We start from the raw sequence: 7310 nt of genomic DNA, 5'->3' as shown, positions 1-7310 counted from the left end.
TCCCTCTCCCTTCCTCCCTGAAATCAATAAAAATATATATATATTTTTTTTTAAAGTTAATAAACTTTTATTTACTTAAGGAATTTCACATGTTCTAAGTTCTTCCACTGCCTTAGTTCCTCTTGAGTTTGTGTCTTAATCATCTTACTCCCCTTTTTTTTTTTCTCAATCCTAATGTCATTTCAACCAGTCCACAATCCTTTTAGCTGAGCTTCTTTGATCTACACTTGAATATGGACATGCTTCAAAAACTGCACCTATAATCGTTGGAAGCTAATTTCCTCAAGCAATTTACTTTAGAGTCCTAGAAATTAAATATTAAGAAAAACATTGTTATTTTATCAGGTGATGTAAAAAATACTATTCCTTAATTGTTTCTGAAATTGAAGTCTTTTTACTCTACTCATTGAGCCTGGCAAAAAATGTTACAGGTCTCATTGTCACCACTGTAATAAAATACTGTGATGGAAGCATAACCTGTGTCTCAATGTAGCCACATTAACAAATTTCTGGACACCGTACACAAAAACAGTGCCCATTTTCATATTGAATGAGGCTTTAAAATATATATTTTTAAAAATAAAAAAGAAACACACACTCGGGGACCTCACTCAGGAAAGTTGGCGCCCTGTAAAATACCTAGTGCTTCTCAGAGGCCAGGGGGATGCTGAGGAGGGTCCTGGGGAGGCTGGGAGAGTCACTCATTCTGTCCACCAGTGACCAGGCACGAGTAGGCACCCACAGAGGAGTGTGGAGTGCTGTGACAAGCGCCGATTCAGCTGTGAACAGCACCGCCCTGCCCTCGGGGCCCGTGGGAGGGAGGCGGGAGGGGAAATCGTGATGTAGGCTATGGTGGTGCACCGTCAGAAGGGGTGGTGGGAGATCATTTTTCTGGCACCTCCTCCTTCACTCTTTTTAAAAAATATGTATTTATTGATTTCAGAGAGGAAGGGAGAGGGAGAAAGAGATAGAAATATCAAGGATGAGAGAGAATCATTGATTGGCTGCCTCTTCCACACCACCTACTGGGGACCAAGCTTGCAACTGGGCATGTGTCCTGGGCTGGAATGGAACCTGACCCTTCAGTCCGCAGGCCGACGCTCTATCCACTGAGCCACAACAGCCAGGGCCCTCCTCCTCCCTTTGGCACGCTTCCTGCCCCGCTGTCTTCAGGGCATTGTCTCCTGGCTCCGCTCCCAGCTCCCAGCATCCTGAGCAGACCCCAGTGATCCGTGAAGCGGCAGGAACTGCTCCCTCCCGTGTCCCCGTCACAATGCCACCCTTTGAGGTGTGCCCTCGGGGCTCCAGGGACAGCAGCATCTGCCGGAGGGTGAGGCCAGGGGACAAAGAACCCACTCGCTGCCAGTTTTGAGCCTCAGCTTTGTACCAAGACTCTTTGACCGGTTTTGCTCAGTGGGTAAAGCGTCGGCCTGGATTCTGGTCAAGGGCATGTGCCTTGGTTGCGGGCACATCCCCGGTGGGGAGTGTGCAGGAGGCAGCTGATCGATGTTTCTCTCTCATCAATGTTTCTGGCTCTCTGTCCCTCTCCCTTCCTCTCTAAAAAAAAAAATCAATAAAATATACATTTTTTAAAAAAAAGACTCTTTGCCGGGTGCTTTACGCACAGGAGCCTTTGGCTGACCTAAGCTGATGAGGGAGAGATTAACACCCTCATTTTACACATGAGAATTTGGCCGTTTACATTTCCCCCAAGATTCCATAATGAATACATTGCGGAGCCAAGACTCAAAGCCAAGGCCATTTCATTCAGAGGAAGAAACAAAGGCGAGAATGGCCTGTGACCTGGGAAGACATACAAACTGGCCTTCACACACGATGCGTGTTCCTTTTCCTACAAACAGGTGGGCGATCCTGACCGTCCCACCCACCTAGCTGACACCCCCAGTGGCCAGCGAGGGGCGCCCGATCCACGCGGCCAGAGAAGAGGGCGGGGGCGGGCGTCTAGGGCAGGTGCCCTCTCCTCCTCGGCAGTGGCACTCCGGCTCCACACGGCATTCCCAGGAATCCCCGTGGTGTGCACATTCGCCTATCCATGCAGCCAGGGCGTCACTCAGAGTGCGGGTGTGAGCTTTCACTGCCACAGGCTGTCTTTGAAACACCCTCTCCCCCCTCCCCACCCCCAGCCACTAGCACCCAGGCAGGCCTCCACCTTGGGTCCTCTCACTCCGTCCCCCAGAGAGAGGAGCGGCCAGCATGGACCGATTCCCATCCTCGCGCCCAGAAAGAAGAGGAAAAGGCCGCTTTCTGTCATTGAACACCCCTGGCTCATTACAAAGGGATTGCCTTTGGGCTCAGGAGAAGGTGAACCTTGTCCTGAACACACATCCCTCCACGCCGTTTACGTGTTTATTTTTAGAACACACGGGGCTCCCCTGTGCGGAGATTTGAGGAGAGTCGGGCCAGGGAGTGGAAGGCGCTGGCACACGCTCCTGTCTCTGGCAGGAAGCTGGACAACATGAGAGTGTGATCTGCAGTCCGCCGTGACCCCTGGCGCAGGGGAAACCTCACCGCTCCTGACAGTCAGAGCGGTTTCTGTTTCAAACTCAGGGTGGCGTTCATTCTCGAAAGAGCAAGAGTCCTGCCCGGCCAGCCTGGCTCCGCGGTTGAGCATCAACATATGAACCAGGAGGTCACGGTTCGATTCCCAGTCAGGGCACAGGCCTAGGTTGTGGGCTCGATCCCCAGTAGGGGGCGTGCAGGAGGCAGCGGAACGATGATTCTCTCTCATCATTGATGTTTCTCTCTCTATCCCTTCCTCTCTGGAATCAATAGATTTTAGAAAATAAAAATAAAATGCTGTCGTCTGGCCTTGGGCTTTTTTCTGTGTAAGAATCACTGTGCACTTACCCACATACCTCAGTGACCACCCGGAGAGGGAAACTCTCACGTCTTCCCCTCGGGCAGGGAGCAGAACCCGGGTACGGGCTCACTAAGAGGGAGGGACGTTCCGCTGCCGGCGACAGGTGGCATCTGGCCCGCACTCGGCAAGACAATGATCACATCTGCAGGTGGGACGGGAGCTCCAGGGAGTCCGGGCCGGGAAGGAACACCCCGTGCCTACCCCAGCCCTGCCCAGAGCCCTCCGCCAGCTCCGGTGACTCCCAGCCTCTGGTGTGGGCGGCCTGGCCTGCCCGGGCCTGGCTCCCGGCTCCTCCTGGGGCACAGTTACCAAGATGCCCATGCCTTCCAGTCCAGCCCCGCTGCAGGTGCCAGGGAAGGCCGCCATCCACCCACACACCTGCTTGGCAGCCGAGTGCCCGAGGCTCCGGTGCCAGAGACGGAAGGACAGTGGTTGGTGGTAAGACCGTATCCACGGGTCTCCTGCTCTCCTGAGAACACAGATGTGGAAACACCACCAAGGTTGAGGAGTCCTCGCCCTCTTTCCTTCCCCAGGGAAGCCCTCAGGGAGGGACGGCGTGGAGGGGCCGAGGTCAGGGGGGCCCAGAGCCTGGGCCTTTGAGATGACGCCTGGGTGGTCTGTCCTGATAAGTCCCGAGGGCCATGCCCTTTGTTGCTGTGGTTACCTGGTCTTCGGAGGAGAAGGTGAGCAAGGCTCAACGTTTATAGCGTTGTTTGGCCTCCGTCTTTAACGGGATAGTCATATGACAATGTGTCTTTCAGAACAGTTTTTCTTTATATATATTTATATATACTTTTTATTGATTTCGGAGAGGAAGGGAGAGAGAGAGAGAGAGAGAGAGATCAATGATGAGAGAGAATCATGGATCAGCTGCCTCCTGCACGCCCCACACTGGGGATGGAGCCCACAACCCAAGCCTGTGCCCCGACCTGGAATCGAACTGTGACCTGGTTCCTAGGTCGATGCTCAGCCACTGAGCCACACCGGCTGGGCCAGATGATTGTTCTCAATGACTGTGAACAAGTGAACGTAGAGGGACAAAGAGTGTACAAGGATGGCAGAGTGACGCCGGGAAAGGGTCAGCAGACGGAGGTCGCCCCGAGCACCGGAGTCCTCCAGGTCGGCTGAGCCCCTCATCCCCTCCGACATCAGTCAGAGCCACCCCACTGCCCTCTGCCCTTCTCTCCGCGGAGAGGAGGCCTCCTGTGGGAGGGCCCGGTCACGCAAGGTCACCGGCTCAGCGTCCGTCTGGGGCGCGGGAGACGCGCTGCCCGCAGCCGCTTGGCAGCCTCCGTGGGGGAGATTAGCGGCCTCCGCGGGAGACGGATGTTCCCCGGAGCTGGCACCTCTCACTTCCTGGTCCCCAGCCTCCGAGGGGGGAGCTGGCCGGGCCGGACGTGGCTGCTCATTTCTACTGGAAACACAGCAGAACCAGACACAGGCGCTCCCGCCCATTCCAGCTCCAACAGCCCACCTCGGACAGCCACCTGCTGGGCCTGGAGCAGGCCCCCCCGCGAGGCCTCAGAGACACTAACCCTCAGCCAGCTCCTCTGGCCCCGCTCCCCCACCCAGATAACCCTCTGCCCCGAACCAGCCTGGACTGCTCTCCTGGGCTCCAGCTGTTCCCGAAGGGGCCCTGCAAACCACGCAGCCCCCCCCCACCCCCCGCAGGCTGGCCCCCACCGGGGGAGGGTCCTAACGTGGGGTGGGAGAGGGAGAGAAAGGGGGTGTGAGGCCATAGCCTCTGACTCGAGCCTAGCCACGGTCCCCACGCGGCCCCAACTTTAAAGGATGGAGACAGAGTTGGGGGGTAAGGGGAGGCACGGGGACGAGGATGGGGGCAAGACAGTGGTAAAGTCAGTGTCCCAGCCCAGCTGTGCTGTTTGAAAACTTGCTCCCCAGTTCTTTGATGCTCCTATCAAGACGTGGGGTCTTGCCCCGGCCAGTTTGGCTCCGTGGATAGACCGTCAGCCTGGGGTCTGCATGCAGGGTCCCCGGTTCGATTCCAGCCAAGGGCACATTCCCAGTTTGTGGGCTTGATCCCCAGGAGGGGATATGCAGCAGGTCATTGATGTTTCTCTCTCCCTCCCTCTCCCTTCTTCTCTGAAATCAATACAAATATATGTGTGTTTTTTTAAAGGAGAGGGGTCTCTGCCCTCTACTCTTGACCTTAAGCTCAGCAACTATCTAACCCAGTGGTCAGCAAACAGTGGCTCACGAGCCACATGCGGCTCTTTGGCTCCTTGAGTGTTCTAACGCCACTTCTTCAAAATGGACTCGCCCAGGCCGAAAACCAACCTCTACGCATGGGCCACGAAGTTTCAATCGCACTGTCCATGCGCGCCCGCACATGGTATTTTGTGGAAGAGCCACACTCAAGAGCCACACTGGAGAGCCGGGGTTTGCCGACCACCGGTCTAACCCAAGGAGCACAGTGCTCGCAGCACTGACATCAGTGAAGGGGTGATTTGTGCTGCAGCCCTGGCCCCGCAGGCCTGGAGGATCCTAGGAGGCAGGTGCACCCCCCCCAGCTGCACCCACCTCACCCCCACCCCACCCCTGCCAAGGCTGTGTCTGCTCACTCCCGGGTGTCTTTCACAGACCAATAAGAATAGCATTTTCAAGGACAAGCAGCTTTCCTGAATAGCCTCCTATTTCTTCTCTGTCCGAGGGAGAACGCGATGTCCACATTAACAGAGGCGTTGGGAGGGCCTGGCTCACCTGTGGGCGCTGCCCCTGGTGCTGGCGTGGCCAGTTTGTACCCTACAGAAGCAGGAAGCGAGGGCCTCGCCATCCCGGCTCCCGCAGCGCCATCCAGTGGCACCCGGGAGGAACACCACGCGCGTTCACCTGTCCCGGGAAATCACCCCAATCTCAGGTGATCTTTCTGCCAAAGCAGACCGCCCTGGGACAGCCAGGGGAGGAGATTCCTTCCTGCAGGAGCAGCCCCGGTGCTGCCGGGGTGCAGCTCGGTGCAGGGCTGACCTCGGCCATCCATACTCGGGGAGAGCGGGGACACATTTAAGCTCCTCTGGGGGTGGATCAAAGGTGGTTCCGTTCGGTCCCGAACGGTCACAGAGGCCTCGCCTGCAGGTGTTTCTCTTCTAGTTTAGAGGAAGTCTTTTACTGTTGCTGGGCCTGACTTTCCGTTCCCTGCATGGTGGAGAGCAGGGGAGCTTGGGGCGTGCAGTGAGTGACACCTTCACTGCCCCGCGCCCTCCCGCTGGGGAACAGCACCCGCTGTCCATGGAGGGACCCCGCCTCCTGCCAGGCGACCGGATGGATCCCTGCAGCGGGCGCTGGATGACCAGTTCCATGTCTCAGGAAGGAACTCAGGAGAAACTACTCCAAAATAAAAGGTCCGCCATCTTGAAAGAGGAAAACTCCATGACCAAGTGCGCACAGTAGAAGGCAGCGGGGAGGGGTTCGTCCCAGCACCTCTTGCACAGCAGTCGTGTGGGGGAAGTGATTACAGAAAATGAATTCAGCCATAGAAAAATAGCTACCTCTCTTTGCACACCTTGAGTCGTGGACTGAGATCTGCACCTGCTAAAACACGGTTCGTTTGTAAAGGCATTATTTTCATAAACCAAAGAACTAATCATCACAACTGCATCATCTATAATAATAAGAGCATCATATGCTAATTAGACCAGATAAAGCCCGGGTCCCAGGTGCCGAAGGGAAGCTGGTGCCAACGGCGGTCAGAGGAAGGAAGGTCTACTCTTGCGCGAATTTCGTGCATTGGGCCTCTGGTTACCAAATACAACCCAGAACAGGTTTCTAAAGTTCACCTATTGAATGTTAGCTATGTACCAGGTAGTAACCTATTCTGTTTCATACAAGACCTCTCTTCCCCCTTACAGATCATTTCCCCTTGCAAGGACCTCCATTTTCCAATTAAGACAATGAAGACTTAGAAAAGTTAAATAATTTGCCCAAGGCCACCGTGGTGGTACAAAATGGAGCCGAAATCCAAACCCAGAAAGGTCTGACTCCTAAATCAATGCTATCAACTAATGCAAGCAACATATGTCCACTCACTTGGCTTCCCAGATCGCTTCTACTTCCTCTGCTGTTCATACTTTCAAGGCATCTGTTACCAAACCCAAGTTTGTGTGCCCAACTCTTCAAAGGCCAAAATAAAAAATGTCAGAGTTTGGAGTAAGGAAAGGTTTATTGGCCGAGAAGGTGCCAACTGAGAAGATGGAAGACTTAATGGTACCTCAAATCTCTCTTCCTGTTGGACTAGACTGAGGAATTTTGAGGGGTTGGGAGGAACAGGTATGGGGAAGTGCTGTGGGGCAAGTTTTAGCTGAAGGACCTTGGAACTTGGCTGTTTATGATCAAGGGGCATCAGCACCAGAGCTTCCTGGGCAGTGGACTCTGCTTCTGAAGGTCATGTCCTGGTCCGTTAGGGACGGGGAGG

At 54.9% G+C, this 7310-nt stretch overlaps 1 non-coding gene across 1 annotated transcript; it reads right to left on the bottom strand.

The window, feature by feature from the left end:
- Positions 1 to 420: 420 nt before the first annotated feature.
- Positions 421 to 558, bottom strand: LOC118731057. Its single transcript, XR_004991756.1, has one exon. It is a non-coding gene; the product is annotated as a small nucleolar RNA SNORA1 (small nucleolar RNA).
- Between the last annotated feature and the right edge of the window lie 6752 nt (positions 559 to 7310).

Source organism: Pipistrellus kuhlii, unplaced genomic scaffold (assembly GCF_014108245.1).
Source record: "Pipistrellus kuhlii isolate mPipKuh1 unplaced genomic scaffold, mPipKuh1.p scaffold_m20_p_3, whole genome shotgun sequence".
In the NCBI taxonomy this organism is placed as follows: domain Eukaryota; kingdom Metazoa; phylum Chordata; class Mammalia; order Chiroptera; family Vespertilionidae; genus Pipistrellus; species Pipistrellus kuhlii.
This window is presented reverse-complemented; position numbering and strand designations above follow the sequence as displayed.